Source organism: Phyllostomus hastatus, unplaced genomic scaffold (genome assembly GCF_019186645.2).
Source record: "Phyllostomus hastatus isolate PE091 unplaced genomic scaffold, TTU_PhHast_1.1 phas_scaffold_93, whole genome shotgun sequence".
Classification (NCBI taxonomy): domain Eukaryota; kingdom Metazoa; phylum Chordata; class Mammalia; order Chiroptera; family Phyllostomidae; genus Phyllostomus; species Phyllostomus hastatus.
This window is the reverse complement of record NW_025334042.1, coordinates 41,149,039-41,172,248: the sequence shown is the minus strand read 5'-3', so window position 1 is coordinate 41,172,248 and position 23,210 is coordinate 41,149,039. Positions and strand designations below refer to the sequence as shown.

At 36.3% G+C, this 23,210-nt stretch overlaps 1 non-coding gene across 1 annotated transcript; it reads left to right on the top strand.

Moving 5' to 3' along the window:
- Nucleotides 1-906: 906 nt before the first annotated feature.
- LOC123813189 lies at nt 907-1,013 on the top strand. The gene has a single exon (XR_006784682.1). It is a non-coding gene; the product is annotated as a U6 spliceosomal RNA (small nuclear RNA).
- The last annotated feature ends 22,197 nt before the right edge of the window (nt 1,014-23,210 follow it).

The following is a 23,210-nucleotide window of genomic DNA, read 5'->3' as shown; positions in this document are numbered from 1 at the left end:
AATCTTTAATCCAACATCTCCAGTTATTCTGGATGTATAAAAGTAATAATAAAAAAAAATCAGGGCTCTTTTGCCAAACTATAACCATAGTATAGAATGCCTAAAGTTCAAGAAGGATCTGTAGTATTTTTTTGGAATTAAATTAGTCATGTCTAGCCATAGTAATCAAACATTAAACTGATCTCTGCAGAATTTCTAGAAATTCTTACAGAATGTCATAATCTCTAATGGCAAAACCTCAAGAAATAGGAGAAATATGTCAGTGGCTATTTATAGTTACTATGTATGCTATATTTACATAGTACCATTCAGTGCATTGTCTTGAAACTACCTTTAACTCCAAGGGCACACCTATTCACAGGAAGTTGATTATGAAAAATTTGAGTTCACCTGCATTAACTTACTCAGCTTGTCCAGGGTGTACTTCTAACCCACCTGCAATATCCATTGTCACACTGTATTCATTTTACCTAGGAATACCTTGTATCAAACCCTTCAGAACCTCAATAACGATGTGGCCTGGCTTCCCAACTTGTCCAAGTATGTTTCTCAGCTTCCTGTTTTCTAAGGGACTGCAATACCAACATCCTCCCTTATGTTACTGCAAATTTATTTAACACTATTTCAAAATTATTTTGCAAGACATTTTCACTGATGTATTATTGTTTCCATTTTTTCTACCCACCACTCAATTCCTTCTTTTAAATTAATTTTCAAAGAATAATTTTTATAGATATATGCATTGAAGAAAAGGATCTTGTTTACTTTGGTGATTCCATTACAGAATCTGGAACATAATGTGTGTTTATTAGATATTTGTTTGATAGGTAGATGAATGATTAAATGGATGGATACACTGAAGGAAAAAAATAAACTCTATTGCAGTTTCCTTTAAATATAGATACTGTGCTTGCTTCAGCAGCACATATACTGAAATTGAAATGATACAGAGAAGATAAGCATATCCCCTGCTCAAGGATGACATGCAATATCATGAAGCATTCCATAAAAATATATAGAGAGATACCTTCTGCACAAAATATTTTAATTTTTAAAGCATCAAGAGGTGAATGTCAACCTGAAAATGCAGGCACAGAGATGTCCTAAGGTTTAAAAGAAGTATCTGGGGTTCAATGAACAAATAAGTTCAAAAATGTTATATATGCCCCCACTGGGAGAGTCTCATGTACATTAACATAATAAAGGCTCTGAGACCGTTTGCCTCTAAAAAAATATCCAGTTGAGCATTACCTGGAAATCATCCTTGATTCCTCCCTTCATCTATTTGTCAGGTTTCTGAGTTTGACCTCCAAAGAAATACCTGTCCACTTCCCCTCATCACCATTGCTATCATCCTAATTCATGGCACCATCTAATTCATGTCCTTTCTTGCAGAATAGTGCAACATCTTCCACTTCCGAATTGGTATCTCTGCTTCCACTTTTAGTCTCTTAAAAGCCAAATGAGCTTTTAAAAATAGAAATGGATCCCCTGCTTATTCCTAAGGCATACCAGTAAGTTTAATTCTCTTAAAGTTCAGTCTTCATGTATTGGCCTACTAGGCCGTAGGACCTTTGGCCCAGCCTCACTCGCACACCTTATCAACCATCACTCTCCTCCTTGCTGAACGCTTTTTTGTCTACTAGGTTCCCTTCTCTGCCTTTTCCATGCCAAACCCTTTCTTACACAAAGACCTTTGTATTTGATTTCGTCTGCCTCAAAATCTATGTCCTTTAGCTCTTCTCATCATTAGCTCCTCTTTATCCTTCAAGCCTCAGTTCAAATACCATCTTTCTGAGACCCCTCTCAAGAACTGGCCCTTTCCAATTACTTCTCACCACATTGCCACATTTATTCTGTTCATGGCACTCATCACCATTTGATTTTTAAAGTTCTGATTTCCTGCACCAGAATGCAAACCTATACATTAGCAACTTTGTTTATCTCATTTACCAGAATATCCTTAGAATCTAAACAATGCCTGACACCTGGTAAGAAATAAATATTTGCTGAACAAATATGTTTATTCATAGGACCTTCTTTCCAATAAAACTTATTAACATTCCACAGAACACATTTTGGGAAAATCTAGGGTAGGCTGAAAACTTACCATTTTTCATAAAAGGCATATTGTCAGGGAGTTAAGAATTTCTATTCCTATATAATAAGATTTATAAATCTGACATAAAAATACCACACATGTGCTCAAAAATCCATTACAAGTATACATCAAAGTTATTGGGTAAAGATTATTTATCTACCAAATTAACATTTTTGTTAACCATTATATGTTCTAATTTCTACAAAGAATTTTCCTTTTTTCAGGTATTTCCTTACAACTGATTCCATCCTTGTCTTAAGTTCATGTTCAAGGCTTCTGAGAGCCTTAAATGTTTGGAGAGAGTTTCATGGTTTATTGAGGGGGTTGGGTTTGGTTTTTGACTAAGAAATTGATTGTAACCTTCATACCACTTTATCTCTTCATTTATTCATTTGGAACCTGAAGTGAGGCCCTGAGAATTTGAGTGCTTTTTTCAACATCATGCAACTTTAATTAGTGTTATAGCCCTGGTCGAGCATTATTTTTACATTTTGTTCTATTTTCCCTATTATTCCAATGTTCAAAGCAGAACTTGGAGTATAAATGAGGGGATGGACCCCATGGACAAGCTTGAGCTATCCCTGATTTCAAGGAGGATGTTGAGGAAGACCCCGTCCCACTTCTTTTACCATGGTGCAGTTTATTCAGCTGTTCACTGGGACAGAAGTGGGATTAGATGCTCATTTTATTTCTCCCTTCACCTTCTAATAATTGGGCAACTTTTCTTAACCAAGAAAGTCTTAACAGTTCCATTCTCATTTACATTGCCAACAAGCTGCCTACAAGTGGATGGTATCAACAAAAAAATAATATACAACTTCTTAATAAATCAAGTTAACACTAATGCTCATATCTTTTAGAAGGCCTTTTAACATTGTCTTCATGTGACTGAAGAGTAACAAAACTACACAGGTCTTGAGTGAGAAGCTCTAAAACAGAGAAATAAATTTTATTCTTCCTCTGCTAAAACACACACAGTTTGACACAAGGAGTTAAGTCAACTAGAAGAGAGCAATCCCAGTAGAAACATGGACAAAGTACACAGATAACTTACAGAACAACATGAAATTGAAAAAACCTCCAAAAAAACATGGAATAATCAAAGAAATGCAAATTGAAACAACTATTATTTTTATGTTACATCTATTTTAAAATGCAAAAATTAGAAGTTGGTTTAAGTAAATTATGGTGAAGATGTATATTTGTGCATACACATGTGCGTGCATGTGTGTGTGTAGGAATTTTCATACATTGCTGGTGGGAAGTTAGACAAAAGATGCCGTTGCTTTTGCAACCTGGCACTATTTACTCAGATTAAGTGCATGCATACCCTATGACTCAGCAATTGTTCCTGGATATATTATCTTCCAAAATTCTCACACTTGTTTGTAAGGATGCTCATGGCAGTGTGGTTTGTGGTGGTGGGAAGTTAATAGCAATGTGGAAGTCCAGCATTGATGAATTAAAAGGCAAAGGTGGCAGATGCAGACCAAGGAGTACCATGGAAAGCAGGAAGTAATGCTCACAGAGCAATATGGGAGCATCTTAAAAATGCACTGCTAGGTTAACAAAGAACAAGGCAAGGTGCCACTCATATCACAGTAACAAATGCAGAAGTTAAAAATAGATGCTTACCTGGGGACTGGTTGCAAGAAGGTGAAGGGATTAGCCAAAGAACACATATGCATGACCCATGGACATGGACACATTGTGGAGATTGCCTGAGGGAGTGAGGGTGCTGGGTGAAGGAAGACAGAGGGGAAAAATCAGGACAACTGTAATAGCATATAAAACAAAATATAATTTAAATTTAAAAAAATTAAATAAAGCAAAAAAATGAGACTCAACCACCAACTTATATCATACACAAAAATAAATTCAAGGTGGATAAAAGATTTAAAGATTTAAATATAAGTCCTGACACCATTCAAGTCCTACAGGAGAACATAAGCAGGAAAATCTCAGATATTCCACACAGCAATATTTTCACCAATATGTCCCCTAAAGCAAGGGATGTAAAGGAAAGAATAAACAAATGGGATCTAATCAAAATAAAAAGCTTCTGCACAGCCAAAGAAAACAGTATTAAAATGAAAAAAGAACCAACCACATGGGAAAACATATTTGCCAATGATACCTCAGACAAGGGTTTGATCTCCAAAATATATAAAGAACTCACATGACTACACTCTAAGAAGACAAGCAACCCAATTAAGAAATGGACAAAGGACTTGAACAGACACTTCTCCAAGGAGGACCTACAGAGGGTCCAGAGAAATATGAAAGGCTACTCAGTATCACTAACCACCAGAGAGATGCAAATTAAAACCACAATGAGATACCACTTTACACAGGTCAAGATGGCCATCATAAACAAAGAAACAAACAACAAATGTTGGAGAGGTTGTAGAGAAAAGGGAACCCTAATGCACTATTGGTGGGATTGCAGACTGGTACAACCACTATGGAAAACAGTATGGAATTTCCTCGGAAAACTAAAAATGGAAATGTCTTTTGACCTGGCAATTCCACTGCTAGGATTATGTCCTAAGAACCCTGAAACACCAATCCAAAAGAACATATGCACCCCAATGTTCAAAACAGCAAAATTTACAATAGCCAAGTGCTGGAAGCAACCCAAGTGCCCATGAGTAAATGAATGGTACATCTACACAATGGACTATGACACAGCAGAAAGAAAGAAGGAGCTCCTACCCTTTGCAACAGCATGGATGGAACTGGAGAGCATTATGCTAACTGAAATAAGCCAGGCAGTGAGGGACAAATACCCTATGATCTCACCATTAACAGGAACCTAATCAACAAAATGAACAAGCAAGCAAAGTAGAGCAAAAGACATTGAAATTGAGAACAGGCTGACAGTGATCAGAAGGGAAAGGGGGAGGGATAAAGGAGGAAAAGGGTGAGGGGTTTATAGGAACAATTATAAAGTACATATGGAGAACAACAAGGGAGGATAGAAATTGGGGAGGGAGGCGGGGACGGTTAGGGTGATGGGGAAGGGTGGGGGAAAAGGCAGAAAACTGTACTTGAAAAACAGTAAAATAAATAAAATAAAATAAAATAATAAAATAAAAAATAAAATAAAATAAAAACACTGGTTTAAAAAATAAAAATAGATACTTACAAATATACTCATTTTTCACAAATACGTATTTTTAAACACACTTCAAATGTATTAGAATAGTCGCCTCTGCGGCACAGGGAAAAGACATGGGCAATGAGTAATGGAATGAAAGAAAATAAATATGTGGGTGAAAAATAACTGAAACGAGAGAACAAGGAAACAAATTTTTTTAAATTTTTAAAATAAACCAAATAAATACCTACAAGCACAAAGAGAACTAAATGAAAGTAAACAGACTAAACATTGTTTTACTTATTCAGAAGCAGCATAAACTTTATTAAAGGCCCCAAAGAGGAAGTGATACTTCCCCCACTTTTTTCCTCCCTTCCCCTCACTCATCAGGGGGAAACGCCCACACTCCATTGCCACCTCATGCAGCCATAGAGAGTCTGCTGAGTAAGACAGAGGTCCAGGACTGGGTGAGGCTGTGCTGTGAACAAAGCCAGGCATGCCACACATGTGTCCTCGGCTGAATTCCTCAAGATAAGCACAAGATGGAATCAGAAAGGAAAATCCATCTCTGTGTTGTGCCTAGGAGGTGACTGGAAAAGATGAGTTTGGTTTCATAGGCTGCCACTGGTGCCAAGGCATTGTCTAAGAGAGATCAAGAGGTCAGCACTTGTGAGGAGTGGAGGATTCTAACTGAAATTGCAAAGTTAGTGTATTTTCCTACCAGGTCAGTAGACTATGAAAGTCTGACCATAAAGATATAGAATAGCTTTATTGTGACTTGCACAAAAATTATAACATTTTTTAATAAAACTGCTTTGTGGAATAGATAAATTACCTGCTTCTCCCGTTTCCCCCATTCGGATCCTCATTTTTGTTCATCTCTACTTTGCTGCCTCATCTCGTTTCCTGATGGTAAAGAAAATTAACAGAAAGAAGTTGCTGAACTATTCATTTGAAAATTTTTACTTATTATATTTCAGTGAATATGTCAGAAGAAGCAAAATCACAAAGATAAAATCCATTTATCTTCAGGAGAGGGCTGCATTCAAAGGAATTTAGCTGTAAAATGATTAGTGATATTTTTCTGGGAAATGACAGAATAACAGAAGATCAGTTGACACTTTTTAAATAGATATTGGAGATGCTTTTGTGCCGTTGCCACAGAATCACATGTATTCTCAGGATTCCCTGAAGTTTCTGACACAAACAACAGATAGTACAAGACTTGATATTAGAGAGCCAATTTATATCTAGCCCAAGAGATGTGATTCAGGGAACAGTGTATTTCTACAATTAATATTGTAGCAGTAGAAAATATCATGGGCATTCCTATAGCCAAACTCAAAATACACACAGTAATATTTAAGCGTATTGTTAAAATACAGCTGTTATGCACTGAAGCCAAAAGGTGTTTGGAATGGCTAAGGTGGTAAAATATGGAGTCAACGGAATGCAAGAGATTCCCTCTCAGACCCTTCACCACTGCCATCCATCTGTCAACTCCAGTTAGAAATCAAAGTAAGCTGTCCACCAAATAAAACTATGCTCCTCTTCCTCATCCCCACCCTGTTAGCTCTCCCCTGTGAAAGCAATCGTGGAGAAATTTCAAATGATACCGACAGTAAACTTTTTCCAAATGCCTACAGAACACAGGAATATCTAAATCAAGCTGAATTTATCTACCATCAATGGAGCAAAGCATAAACCATAGCCCGTAATGTGTTATAACCTTGGACTTATGACTTAAAAAATTTACTTTCCATCAATTTATTCTGCAAGTGATTGTTCTGAAGACACACTTGTGCCAGGAACTGTGGAATTTGAAAGGAAATGTGAGTAATAATCCTAGCTCTTTAGGAGTTCAAAGTCTTAATGCAGCAATAATAATGAAACAAAAACAGCAATTGTTTCTCAGATAACTAGTGTCCTTATAAAGAATGACAGTTATTACTATTTAATGATGAAACTTCAGGTGTTGTCTCAAGCTTCCTACCATTTAAAGATAATAATTTTAACAGAAAGTATTATTGAGAAGTTAGTGCCTTTGTTCTTTGCTCCTCTAGTCCCAAATAAAAAGAATGAAAAAGTAATATTCTCCTTCATTGAAACAGAATATTGAATTCTGAAATCCCTTGTCCTGGAATTAATGGCTTTTTCTGATTCAGGTCTAAAGAAAGTGAATTAAGTTGGCTTATCCTCAAGTGGTAGGAGATGGTGGGTTTTGTGTGTTTTAAACGTAGAGATAAATGAGGCTAATAAAAGTCTGGCAGAGACAGCATACTATTTCCACTGCATGCCAGGAAGTGTCAGGGACACCGATAAGGCTGTTCATGCGACCAGAGGGAGAAGTTCTCCAGCTTCAACTATGTGACTGAAATTGGATGTTCTAGTGTTCTTTTCTTGCCTTTATATGTCATGAATCTATTCATATCCATTTCATGGAAACAAACTGAGATCTGGTTTACAAGAAACATGAATTTTAAAAAGTCCTTCCAATTATTAGTCTATGAAAACCTGAACAGCTTATTTTCTACTTTTCTGGCTTATGGAAAGCAAGAATATTTCTTCACTCAGTATTTACTGAGCCCATCCTTAGCGCCAGACCCTGCGTCAGGCACTAGAAGCACATGAGAAACAGGACACTATCCCTGTTCCCAAGGAGGTCCCAGCTGAGTAAGAGATACTGGCATGTAAAGAGCTGATTATACAAGAAGTAGAGTCATAAACTGTGCACTGCAGGAAGAAAGGAGGAGAGTAGCAAGCTCTCCACACGGACGTTAGTTATCACTTGTGTCATGGATGCTGCCATCCCCACCCCCTCAACCAGGGCACACTCAGGGCTGGAGCGCCGATAGATGTTGGAAGACCCCAGCCCCTTGCACTGATTTAGGACAACTCTATAACTTTATCCCAGCTTCTGAGCTCCCTGTGGGATAGGCTAGGGCCTTCATTGTGACTGCATCACCAGTTCCTCTTTCCCTATGTAGCCCAACTTTTTCTGAAAAGGCTGCAGAGTAAATATTTCAAGCTTTACAGGCCATAGAAGGTCCATCTCTGTCAGATATTTTTCCCCCTAGAACTTTGAAAATGCAAAAACCATTCTTACTGAGCTCAAGGCCACATACAAACAGTGTGTCGGCCAGATCTGGTTTGCTGAACCCTTCTCCAACCACAACTGCTTTCCCACCAGTGTACATTCCAGAGGAATCCCCAGGAAACATCCTGCAAGCAAATCTCTGTCTCAGAGATTCCTTCCTGGGGAAACTGACTGGGAGAGCTGGGCCAGGGAAGTAATCGAGACTGAAAGGTTTAACAAGAGTTTGCTAGACAAAGGTGTGACGATGTTGATTTTAGATAAGCTATGTGGTTGGTCTTAGAAAATAATGAAGGTTTTCCTCCCAACCTTTCATTTCCCCCAAACCCCTACCCTACAGTGTTCCAAAAGTGTTTACTTCAAAGAACCACCTATCTCATAAATGACTAGTTTGTCCCCCCCAAAACTAGCTTAACACATAGGTAAACCTTTCTTATTCATCTGACTGACTGAGAAAATACAAAAGGACCTGGTATTGTTGAAGGTCACAGGGAAATTTGATGTGGTGGGAATGTAGAGTTATGAACGGGGCAGTGGGCTGCAGCAGTAAGCTGGACTGAATTGAAGGGCCTTGCACATTAAATCAAGCATTTGATCCTTAATGTGGGAAAATTCCTGAGGCCTTTGTACAGTCTCCTCTTGGAGGTAAAGAGGTTTGGCTATTAACCAGGGTGGAATAATTCCAGCAATGGGCAAAAAGACTTTAAAAGTTGTCATCAAGAGAGCATGGGCCCAAAGGCAGAGGTCGCCAGTGGACAAATCTTTAAAATTCCCAAAAGAATTCTGGAAACCTGTATGTCCACTTGGACATTCATAAGTTACACTTGAGAGTTTTGTGGAAAAAAGTCTAAATGGTTGCATGTAATTTAAGACATATTCTAAATAGTGACATAAAATGAAATATCTATATCAAGTTTTTAAAAGTATCCAGTAAAATCTAAAAACCCTAGATTTGTCCATTTTTTAAATTAATGAACACTTTCCTAATGTTATATAGTTTTTTATCTGTTTGAATTTTCCATTTTATTTCACCAACAAATTTTATTCTAATGCAATGTAGTGTTATGCTGGAAAAGGTCTTACTGAAGTAAAAGTCTTTTATGCTGGAAGGTATAATACATTTTTTGTACAAAAACATGTGCATAGTTTTTTTCCTGTGCCCACAGGGTCTAAGAGTTTTTAAAAACTTTCTTATATAAACAATTGTTCAAAACAACAAAAATATATTACAAATTTGATACTTGATTATCAAAGATTTATTCAAAATGCACCTCATAATGACATAGATTGAGCTAATTTATTTCCAATTAACCTATACATCTACAAATGCATATTACTTATTTTTATAAAGAGTGAGAATTTAACATCAAATCCATTTTTACTTTTATTTCATAGAAATAAACAATGAGCAAACTTGATCAGGTACATAAGTGGATAGGAATGACAAGAGTTTTCTTATAACACTCTCATTCTGGTCTTTAAATTTTTGTGAATTTAATGTACCATAGTTAGTTCTGAGTTTTATACCAAAATTCACAGAGTAATCTATTATCAAAAGTTGTTTCTAATGATATATGAGGTCATAACTTGTTAGGTAGCCCTTCTATTGTGTTGAAAACAAAGAATTAGAAACCAGCTTATTTGCAAAGGGATCTTTGTTAGAGACATTGACATTCTCAGTTCCTGGGAAGATCTCAAAGGCTTTGCTAAATCTTTTCCAGTAACTAGCCTTATGCCTGTAACTCTGACTTAAAGGAGTTTTATTCTATCTGATATAATCAAAAAGGAGGGGAAAAGTGAAATATTAATTCAATACACCTCTGTTAATGCAATAATCTTTTTTTAATAGCTGTTTTCAGAAGCTGCAGAGTTAATTTATTTACTGAGTGGAAAATATTCAGTACATAACCTAATAAGCAAACCCAACCCTCATTGTCAAACCAATCAGCCACATCAAGAAAAAAATGAACTTCAAATATTCACTTCCAATGAAAATGTTAACACATATTTTTAAAAATATAAAAAACACTATGAAATAAATTAGGAATTTGATCTTGTAAACTAGATTACTAAAAGCAGTAATTAAAACTAAAATGTTTTATGTCTAATACACTTTGTTCATATTATATAAGTTGAAAGCATTATAAAATGACATTTTATACATTAATTTATAAGAGTTATATGTAAAATTATAAGTTTTTTAAAATGAAGAATATAATATTAATCACAGTATTCCTTTGGTAAATCTGTACACACATGTATTAAATATAGTATTCAGATTTAGTATATAACTTAAAAAGAACTAGGTATGTATAAAATGTAACAAATCCAGAATCAAAATTCTCTGTGTATTTTGTGAAAGAAATGATGTGTATGTAATGCTAATAATTACTTTGTCAAAAATTAGGATACAGTTACATTTCTTGCTAATAGGAAGTAAAAATGATGAATATTTTATTGATGAAAAAGATTAGGCTAACTGAAATTAAAATTAATATTTTATGAAATGATTTGAGAAAAAAGGTTTAACTACATTAACAAATAATGAATTTCAATCCTACAGCAATCACATAAAATGTTCATTTATAGTTTTCATCTAATATCTTAAAATATTTCACCATATCAGAATATTTTCCCGTGAAAGAATCCACAACCTAATTTTTAATACTTTGGCTCTTTATTTCAAGCTAATAGCATGGGTTGGAAACGAAAATCAGAAATAGCTGAAAAGCATCACTTACTTTAAAATGGAAAATCTTATTCTTGAGACACTATCTCAAGAGCAATGTGTTCTCCTACAACATTCAAGGCAACAAAAGAGACAAAGAGGCATTTTCCACTCCACGTTGTATCTGAACTCAGAACACAACAACACTCAGTCAACACTGAAACATCCTTTTATGATGGGAGACTTCCAGTGAAGATGGCTGGGTAGGTAAATATGATACATGCATCTTCCCACATCCACATTAACCCTCAAGTGGTCACGTGGATGCCAGTGGTCATCCATGCAAAATAATCATCAGTTTTAGTCCAAAGTCCAACTTTCTCACAGAAGTTACTTAGATAATTATTAATAAAAATGTTTAAAAATTTATTTTTCCTTTAAATTCCTGCTTCTAAAGTGGATGACCAATGTCATCCACACAACCTCTCACACTTCATTCTGAAGCATGACCACTGCAAGGTTAAAACTACAACTAAACTACAAAGCAATCATCATTCAGAACTGCCTGGAATCTAGCTGAACAAAAGTCCTATAACTAAGGATATAAAGAAGAAGTCACACTGAGACTGGTAGGAGGGACAGAGACACAGTGGGCCGGTCCCACACCTACATATGGTGGATAAAAATCAGGAAGGATATCTCAGAGGCAGAGGTTCCTCCTTAGGAGCAAGGGATCCAAGCCCTAGAGCAGGACCCCAGCCTAGGGTTACAGCTCCAGGAAGAAAAGTTCCCATAACTTCTGGCTGTAAAAACTAGCAGGGAGCGTGGTTGAGTGACACTGACAGTTCCTGGCAGCTCCTCTTTAAAGGGCTTGCAAATGAACTTAGTCTAACTCACCCACTCTGAGTTCCAGCACTTTGGCAGCAGTTTGAACGACATGGGTGGGAGGGAGTAGGGCACCTAGGTCCTAGGGTGAACAAGGCGGCTGTACCATAGGATCCTATATGACATCTAATATATTAGGCCACTCTTACCAAGCCCAGGAGTGTAGCAGCTCTACATAATACATACAAACACAGGGAGGTTGCCAAAATGAGGAGACAAAGACACATGTTCCAAATGAAAGACAGAAGAAAACTCCAGGAAAAGAACTAAACAAAGTGGAGATAAGCAATCTATCAGATACAGGATTCAAACAGTGGTTATTAGGATGTTCAAGGAAAGTAGTGAGTAAGACTGGCAAAGTTTTGCCTCACTCGATGTCACAGAGATGTTGCATAATTGCTGATGTATAATATTTCTATTAATAAGTAGTAGTCTAAGTCTTCACGTCACAAACAAAAAAAGGAAAAACACTGAAATTGGGGGTCATTACTCTCAATTGTGTCAGGTATAAAAAAGAGCATCACCTCACCCTCAGATATGCAGTTACCAATCTATTCCACAGAGCCTACCCCTTAAGACAGGGATGAGACTGGGTGGAGGCTGGAGGGGGCGGTGGAGGGAGGCCAGTTGATGCAAAGCAGGGGGAATATTTTCACTCTTCAATCATTTGAAATAACTCCAGGTAAGCTAAATGTCCCACTGTAGAGCTGAAAACTGAGTACAAGCAATATCTGTTTATTACTTAATATTTTTACAGGAAAAAAAGGGACCGTATTGAAAAACTCACCAGACTGATGTCCACTTCCTAGACTTATGAATATTTCACTGCCATATGATGGGAACCATCAATTCACTTAGGGCCTGCAAAGTAAAAAGCGAGTCCCTTTCTAGCTAACAATTAACTAAATTAGAGGATAATTTTATAATTTCGAAATTGTCATATATGTAACATACATAAATAAAAAAGAGATGGGATTCAACTTCAAAACCTAAATATCAAATACTTCCGTATTACTCATGTTTTATTGTGATAAAAATAGAAAAAAAATCAAGAAAAATCTTTCTAATGAAAGCCCAGTAGAAAAATTGCTTGAGTGCTTTAATTTACATTTTAAAAATTAATCTTGCAACATTTTATATAAAATATTATAATTGGTTCTATAGTTAATTAAAATTTCATTAGTGAGCAGATATGAAAAGCAGGGCTTATTTGAAGTATTTGTTATTCCTTCTTGGATTGCTAATGAATTACAGCCTCAAGTGCATATGTATTAAAGTCACCTTCCTCCTCATCTATCTACGCTGAGAAAGTAATATGTTAAAACCAAAAGGGCTTCATGTATATGGTGATATTATTTTCCCTGCATAATTTGTGAATGTAAATTTATTCTGTGTTCCTTTCTGAAAAATTAACTACCATTTCAGCTAGCACAGTCTTTTCCAGTCCAGTTACTTTAATAATTAAGATTATATTTGAAGTTCATTTTTACTTAAGCATATTCTAACTTTTGTCAACATTTTTTCTCTCCACCAAGAGGCTGGTTTGTAGTCACATCAACAACATTAGCTGTTCTAATCTTCAGTCTTCATGAAATAAGATGCCATTTTACCGTCCAGAGTTTGCTTTGTATTTCTTAATCTATTTGAAACCCCATTGTTGATGCAAATATCAGTCTTTTTGAAGATGCTTGGAATACTTCTTAATTACAAATATCCTACTATGAAATTGATTAAATTATCTACAAAGTGAAGTGGTTATGTACAGATATTTTTATTAGTACTCACACCATGAGAAAAAAATCCTTAAAGATTTAAAATGCTTTCTACTATGAAAATTTCTCAATTTATTAAAAGTCAATTAAAGAAAACTATTATACTCACAGATAGTTCAGCAGACTTACTACTATAAATGTACATTTTCCCACTGCTATCTCAAGGTAAATTTTTCCCATGAAGTAGGAGTAAGATGTTTTGATGAAAGGTAGGAAGTTTTTGAAATTCTTCACTTTCCATAACAATCAACTGTGTGGGCCTCAAATCCTAAATTCATTTAAGGATTTTAGGACTACAAAAAGAGACCAACACCACCCACTCTCTGTATTAGGATGAACCACATGAAATTGCTGATATGCTACCGTTGTCAAGGTACAGAGTGAGTGATTTCATATAGTTCAGCCTATAAAGTCAATGCTCATTTTTAAACCCAGTTTTTCTGTGGTTTTAGACCGTTCTCCATGGAAAGGTTCTGTGCAAGTGTCTACATTGCTAATCAAGAGATGTGGCAGAAGCTAGTGCTCTGTGAAGAGGAAACCTTATGGGTAGGGCTGTAATACTTCGTCATTGACTCAACCAGACAAGCTGAGCTGTTGTTGTTGTTTTAATCACTAGGTTCCCAGTAAACACTGTTTAAAAAGAAAAAATCTACATTTTAAAAAATAATTTTGAAAATCATAGATGTATTCTAGTGTTACAAAAAGGTAGTGAAATGAAAAATGAAAAGCTGATCTCACCCAATACCCTCAATTTATAAAAGATATGGAGCAGTAGTCACCAGAACCAGGAATGAGAGAATGACTTACTTGAAAGTGATCACCATGAGAAAAACTTTGGTTTTCGTTTGGGGTCTCAGACAGGTTGCTTCCTCAGGAAAGGAGGCAGGGGAAGGAATATTGCACCCTGCCTTCCCTCTCTCCCTCCTGTCTCCCACTGGGTTTCCCATTTGTCTGACCTAGTTGAAAAAGGAACAGCGGGTCTCTCAGTGTAATACGTCTGGTGCACAGGGCAGGGTGGGAAAGGGGAATGCATCCTGAGGGGCATGGGAAGGACACAGAGCGCACACTGGTTCTCAGTGCTCTGAAGAAAAGCATAGACTTGAAATGAGCTATTCCTTCAAAATTTAAATGAGCGAATTTCAAACACTGTGACTCTGGAGCGTATATTTTTAGATAATTGGCCTGTTTTTAAGTTTCTTTCCCAACAATTGCATTAGAAAGGTTTTCTACATCTTGAATAAATGATAATACTTTCAGAGTTATTCTTGACATTGAAATGTTCAAGTTGTATGCTATAATAAGCATAAAATCTATGATTTTTATCTACTCTTCATTTATTGTTAAATCCTCTCGAATTTCAAACTAAGTTTGCATGTTGGGAACCACCCTGCCTGGTATCAGAAGCTGTAACCCCTGCCAAGGCTAAGGCTGAGGGAACGACCTTGGATCATAAGCCACCAAGGAGACAAAAGCTTATCTCCCTGGCAGGAGCTCCACTTCTGCTCCTTTTACTTCACTCTGCCTGGCCCCCAAAGCTTGGTCAGTTAGCCACTGACAGGTAAGATTCCCCATGGGGGAATGACCTAAGACAGTCACGATCATGTGGGAGGCCCCCAAGGAAGGACTTTGGGGACTACAGCAAAAGGGGGTGATGGACCCTCGCCCCTTGGCTTTGACAAAGCCTGAGTCCTCATTGTCTGAGAGAAAATCTTCTTATCTCTTGGTTGCCTTAGTTCCCTTGCTCCACCTAAGCCTGAAACAATGACAGGGTGGTGCAGCTCTGTGCTGGAAAGGGCAGGTTCCCTGGGTGATCAGGCCTAAGAAAGAATATGTAAAATCCTGTGAAACCTGCTTTGTTTAGAAGGCTCTCAATTGAATGATAAGGAAGAAGTAAGTTTGTTCCTTAAAGTTTTTACAACTCTTTAGCTATCTGACCCTGACTCAAAATAGGCCCTCAGAGTTCCTTGTTATTTGATCCTTTCTTCCTAGCAATGAGTAATGAGCTTTACCTGAATTCCTGTGTAAATGAACCCAATAAAAGCGTACTCGGGTGGGAGAACCAGGCGCTCTCCCTTAGGGGTGCTCTCCCCTAGGGAGGGTGTCCATGGCACCCTCCATTAGAGAGAGTGGCCGTTTCGTCCCTATTTCTCCACAGGACTCAGTTTTCTCTGTGTATGTTTTTCTTGTTTCAACGTGCCATCCGCAGCGTTCCACGGTCATTGCTGGTCGGTGTCTACGACATTTGCATATTCTTTGTTATATTTTCTATTGGTTTGGCTTATTTTTAAAAACTAGTTTTAAAAAATTTATCAATTTAGCCCTGGCTGGCGTAGCTCAGTGGATTGAGCGTGGGCTGAGAACCAAAATGTCGCAGGTTCGATTCCCAGCCAGGGCACATGCCTGGGTTGCAGGCCATAACCCCCAGCAACCGCACATTGATGTTTCTCTCTATTTCCCTCCCTTCCCTCTCTAAAAATAAATAAAATCTTAAAAAAAAATTTATCAATTTGCCCTGGCTGGCATAGCTCAGTGGATTGAGCACGGGCTGTGAACCAAAGCATTGCAGGTTCAATTCCCAGTCAGGGCACATGCCTGGGTTGCAGGCCACGGCCCCCAGCAACTGCACATTGATGTTTCTCTCTCTCTTTCTCCCTCCCTTACCTCTCTAAAAATAAATCAATAAAATCTAAAAAAAAAAAAAAGATTGTTAATAAAATGTAATTCTTTTTTAAAAATTATCAATTTGATTATGATTTTCCTTTTTAAATTCCACCTTATTTTATGATAATCTTATTTTCTAGCACATATAATCTTCCATTTTGGATTACTTAAATTTAATTTTTTCTTATTTCTATCTTTTTGTATTGAATTACTGATTCTTTTTTTAAATTTTTTAAATGTTAAAAAAATTATTTTAAATGTAAAATTGTTTACTTCTGAGTTTAGAAAACTACTTAAGTTTGTATGTACCTTATATTTTTTTTTACTAAACTATAGAATTTTTATTTGCCCTATAGTCATTGGTGGTAATGTTTTAAATATCCAAGTGATTGAATAATTTTATTAAAAATTCTTTTGACTTTTATTAAAATTGTGTTATTAATTCAAGTTTTATTTTAAGTAACCAAAGAATAGGACCTGTACGGTCTGTACCTTCCCAAAAGTAACCATTATACAGCATTTATCATTTTTGTTTTTTAAGTTTTATGGTGTACATCCTGTATGTCTACTAACAAAAATATATTGTTATACGTTTTTTAAACATTAATTTATATAAATGTTACCATAGTGTATTTTTTTGAAACTTGCTCCTTTTCAGCTAAATTCCTATTTTTTAGATCCATCCATGGTATCATAGGTTATTCATTTGAACTACTATAGAACTTTATAATGTATGTATAATCCACAGTTCATGCATCTATTCTTCCGTAGATGAACAGTTCTCTCCAATTTTCTGCACATATTAATTGTGTTAAAACAAACATTCTTGTGTGGATCTCATTGAGTACATGGGGAAGAATTTTTATAGGGTACTTAGAACTGACACTGCCCAATGACAAGTTTTGCACATATTCAATATGACAAGATACATACTCATATTACTGGCAATTATTATTCAATAGAAAAATAAATAGGAATATAAACATAGCAATGATGATATAAATGAACTATATTTGCATACGGCGTGAATATACATCTGGAAAGCCAAAAGGAAAAAACAGGTTGAAACTATTACCAGAGACAATAATCCAGCAAGACCTCAGATTGTAAAATAAGTCCACCAAATTTAATTGTACCTCTTTATAAAAATGATAGCTAACTAGACTAATTCAGAAACTGAATTAATTTCACTGGTAGTAGAGGTCAGCATATTTACAGGTTAAATATTCATTTTATGTAGGCCATAACATTTTGGGGTTTTTTAATAGTATAACACAAAAAGGCATAAATAGTTTTAGCAATATATTAATATTCTGGTTGGGAAGGTTAAATGTAGAAAAGATATCAATACTTTGAGAGTTGTCACACATAAACGTTAATGGTAATAAGTAATAGCATTTATTGCTTACTAGCAGTTACGGTATTACAGAAAGAGCTTTAGTTTCAATTTTTGTATTCTCTGCTTAATTACTAATCCTATGAGGTAAATTGTATTCTGATCTCTTTACAGATCAGGAAGTTGAGGATAAAAGAAATCAAGTATTTATGTACAATTAATAGTAAGTAACAAAGGTTGGACTCAAATGACTACACAGGAAAATCTGTAATAATTGAAAAATTGTTAGTGAATCTTATTGAAAATAACAGGCAAAAAGTAGCCCATATTTTCCCCTTAAAGAGGTAACAATAATGAATTTATTATACCAGATTTTTTAAACCTCAAAGGGATAATTACATACTTATATTTCTGTGTCGCTAGATACAAATGATGCATTTGATTAAAAATTAAAATATAGAAGTAATTTGTTAGCATATAATCAAATAATGGGTTTCTGCCAAGTATCTAAACTACTCTGGGCACTGAGCCTAGTTCAGACCATATTGACAATAATTTCTAACTAGCGGGCACACCGGGCCTCACAGGTGTGCCCACACTATTGGGCATGGGCCCGCAGAAGAGGGCAGAACGAGGCCCAGCTGTGTGCTTCTCTCTGCAGGTCTCGGCCTTAGCACACTGGGGATGGCGGGAGGAGGAAGCCTAGAGAATACATTTCCGACCTGGAGGTACTCTACCAGAAGTTCCATATGTTTCATTAAGATGAATAATAATTTCCTGTGTCCTTTTCTTTCTATTCTTTAGGCTCTGTTTCATCTTATCATTCTAGAAAGCAATATCATTCCCATTATTCCCATGAATCCAGGTTTATGCTGATTTGCCCATATTGTATGAACTAATTTTCAATGCATATGTTGCTTATTTCTACTTCTTTTAGATCTTGATTTTTTTAAAAAATTTACTTTCTCTATAATTTTATAATTAAATACTTTTTATATTTAGATTTTGTCTTTTCTTTTTTTTTTTTTTCTATTGTTGTTCAAGTACAGTTGTCTCCGTATCCTCACCTGAAGTCATGCCCACTGATTTTAGAAAGAGGGAATAGGAGGCAGGGGTGGGAGAGAAACATCGATGTGAGTGAGAAACACCGTTTGGTTGCCTTTCACACACACCCCAACCAGGGACCAAACCCGCAACCTAGGCATGTGCCCAGACCAGGATGGAACCGACAATCTTTTGATTTACAGGACAATTCTCCAAACCACTAAGCCACATCAGCCTGGGTGATTTTGTCTTTTCTTAATCTAATTTTTCTTTGCAAACATTTATCCCAATTGTTACAGTATTCTTAATATTTTAACTCTCTAATATTAGTCCACTTATTATTTCTAACTATTTAAAATGTAAAATTATTTATTATCCTTTTAGTTAATTTTTTCAAAGAATTCTATAACTTTTGGTTGTAATGTATATTGACAACCATTTTCAGTGTTATGTTTTTCTAACAGTTCTTGATTTTCTTTTATGATTTTAAACATGAGCATTTCCACACTTACACATGAATTATTCTTTCCTCATGATGTATTTCACGATAGCTGACAAGAGTCATAGTCAAGAGAGGTAAGAGGTGAGGCAGTCCGCTGTAACAGGAAAAGCTACAGGCTCTTTTCCTCATTTCCCTTCTCCTGCCTCACCTCAGTGTGAAGCTTCCTAGCTCTCTCCTACCCTCACCGCAAGCCTTAACCAAGCAGGTCATAGGCTAGTAAGCTTAACCCTTGTGATTAAAAATCCTCCCCGTCTTTACGACACATTATTCTCTTATATAATCAGTGTGATTTTCTTAAACATACTTATCGTTTATTATTATTAGAGAAACTATATATTCTAAAACCCATGATGGCTAACACATGTAGATTTAAAACAAGCCACGCTGCATTTATGGCACAGGAGTGGCGGGGCATTAGTTCAGAGGTCACACTCTTACAGGTGGGATCTGACTGTGGGGGAGCAACCACCTAATGTTTAACTTCTGAATGGCATTCACAGAGGAAGTTAACCTTCGGACCCGAGGCACCCTTCTGGCACATTTTACCCATTATATCTCGTGTCTTTTCTTTTTTACTTTTGAGATACAATGGATATATAACATTATGTTAGTTTCAGGTAAACAACATTATGATTTGATATTTGTATATATTGCAAAATGATCACCACAATAAGTCTAGTTAACATCCATCACCACACACAATTATAACTGGGGTTTCTTTTTCTGCTGTTGAGAGCTTTTAAGATCTATACTCTTGTTCTATTTTTATCTTTAGTTTTTCCTACTGTCTTTCTCCACTTGGCTCTAGAATTCTCCCAATACACAGGCTTATTCTCATCCTTTCTTCATAATAAGGGGCAAGTTGATGCTGGTTGGACGTGAAGTTTCCCCTAAAAGAGCTTAAATGAAGAGACAGCTAGTTCCTGCTAGTCCCTCCTGTCAGCACTAAAACCCCTGCCCCAAGTCCTTCTAGATTGCCAGAATCCTAAGGGAAAGGGAAGCTTTTTTACCTCTTTGATATGGGTTCTGTATACAGGTAGCTTCAATAGTACTCCTCTTATTCTTTATCTTCTCAGGCTGAACAGGATGTCATTCTAGACAGATCAAAACTCCAAAAGCTAACCAAATCAGTCTTCAGAACTCAGGTCTCAAAGTTGATTTCTCCTAATACTATGCTGTTTTTACCCTTCAATTTGTTCTTCTAGGAGGACCCAATTAAATAGAATCTCTCACCTTTGATGGAATTATCTGATATTGTACAACCTATATAAGAGACCAAATGTTCTGGTTACCTGTGTAACAAATGACCCCTAAAACTTAGAAACTTACAACCATACCTAATTTAATATGTCAGGGTTCTGGGCAGGATTCCACTGGTATTTCTTCTGCTCTACATGGCATTGACTGAGGTCATCTCGTGGCATTCCACTGTGCCAGATGTCCAATACAGCTCTCTTAAGCATCAGGAACTTTAGCAGACATGACTGGAAGACTCAACTCTGCAGGGACTGTCAACCAGAGCATCTCCACATGGCCTCTCCAGCATGGAAGTCTCAGGGTGGTCCTAAGTCTTTCATGGTGGCTCAGGGTTCTCAGAGAGAGTGTGCTCAGAGAAAGAAAGTGGAAACGGCTCTTTTCTTTAGGCCTTGGTCTAGACATTGGCACGTGTCACTTCTGTCATATTCTATTGGTCAAAGCAGCCACCGACCCCACTCAGATTCAAGTGGAGGGGGAAACTAGGCCATCCTTGTTTTGTTAAATTTTTTAAATATTTTGTTATGTGTGTGTATATATATACATATAAAATATATTTTTATATTTCACAATGGAATACTCGTGTGTAAAACCTGTCCCTTAGTTTTTTAAAAAAGCCATTCGATGGAATTCACTCGTTAATATGGAGATTTAACCCATTTACACTAAATGTGACCATTGTTAAGTTTGCTTGGGGTCAGTACACCAATCTATACATAACCCTTGGGACAAAATGAGAAAGAGACGTTTGAGAGCCGCCCAGTTTCTGGGAAGCCCAGGTGTACATTGTTCAAAGGATCTGTGAAAAGCCGTTGAATTCTGCTCTGCCAAAACTCAGTATGACAAAGTCCTAAGTCCCAGTATCTCAGAAAGGAACCTTATTTGGAAGTTGGATCCTCATAGATGTTATTGGTTAAGCTGAGGTCTTATTAAAATAGAATGGGCCCCTTTCTGATGTAATTGATCCTCATAAAAGGGGGAAATTTGGACACAGACAAATAATAGGCCAAGGGACACTAAAGATTGCCAGCAAATCACCACAAGCCAAAAAGAGCTATGAAACAGATTCTTCCTCGGCCTTTTGAAAGAACCAGCCATGCAGACCTCTAGCCTTAACCAGAACACAGAGACAATAAATTCCTGTTGTTTAAGCTATTCAGCTTGTGGTCTTTTGTTATGGCAGCCCTGCCAAGCTAGCATAACCCCTGTAATTTCACAATCAACCCTATTTCTGTGTGAGCTCATTTGAATGGGTTTCTGTTCTTTGCAAAGAAAAAAAAGATAAGAATCAAAAAGCCTGATTTACATCACCTTCACTGTGAGCAGAGCCAGGGCTCTTCTCAGAAAATGATTCTGAATCCCCTCTAGGACAAAGGCAAATGAATGAGCAAAGTTTAAAAGTTCTCCTCTAAAGAGTATAGTCAAAATAGTTTTAGCCTGAAAAATTCTGAAGCCAGATAAAACCAGAATCCTGCCTTGACAAAACAAACTCTCCATCAGCAACCTTGGCATGCTTAGCTTTGCGTGATGCCGTCTCCTCGTATTCCTTCCAGCGTAAGCTATCAGCCAAAAATATAACCCTCATTGTTGTATGGGATTGCTACTCATTGCCCAGTTAAAATTTAGGGAATAGGTAACAAAATAATTTTTAATCAAGATAAAAAATGTTAGTTTTAGAAAAGAGGATTAGAAGTCCTTTCCTGGCAATTATTAACCAGCAAGCTCATGCTGTAGCACATTAAACCAAAATTACTGTATTGTCTTTCATAACAACCATATGCCTGCTGCTCATCCAAAAGTGGCAGTAGGAGATGAAGACATAAACTGAAAACAGGAAGGGGTCAGGGAAGGAGGAACAGGTAAAACTTACCCACATATTAGCAATTTCTCACCTGTCTACCTGGGAGTAGCCATTAAACCCTCCAAATCCCACAAAAGTCTAATGACTCTGAATGAGTATCCATAAAAGTGACAAATTATCTAATATCGTCCTTGATTTACTAGGTGTGCAGTAGCCATACATAAAAACCTAACTGTTATATAAAACAATGGCCTGAGAGTCATAGATGTTTAAGTAAGTAAAAGACTCTGAAGAAATATGCCAAAAATAAATAAAACTATAATTTAAAATAACTAGCAAATTGGCTTTTTAAATATGGGATACTCTGAAGTCTGGCTTCAGTAGAAGATTTTTTTGTTTTTACTTCAGATATGCTGATTGAGTTTCAAAAGATAAGCCTTCGTAAGCTCTGGCCTTAAATACAGCTTAATATTGTATGTTTACTATAAAGAGCAGAGTTTTATAAAAATTCATCATTTTATATAAACTATTGTAAGCCTTTTGTTTTTCTTTCCAGAAAGAAAAAAAATCTTTGACTAATGAGTAGTCACACAGATATCTGTAAATCTCAGGGAAATGTCCCAAGTGCCAGGGTTCCCTAAATAGAGATTTGTTTCTCCAAGTTCAAGTCATTAAGTTGGCTGTTATTTCATAGAGACTTGCCATCTTAATATTGTGTCTTTTACTCCATGAACATGATGTATCTCTCCAATTTACCTGTCTCCTTTAATGTCACTCAAATAGTGTTTTGTAGTTTTCTGAGTTTAAGTTTTATAAATTTCTTATTAAATTTATCCTGAAGTATCTTTGTTTTAATGTGTTATATGAATTATATTTTTTATTTCATCTTTCAATTGTTTGTTGGCAGTATGTAGAAATAGTGTATTTACATATATTTACCTGGTAAACTACATCTTTGCTAAATTCACTTACCCATTCTAGTAGTTTTCTGT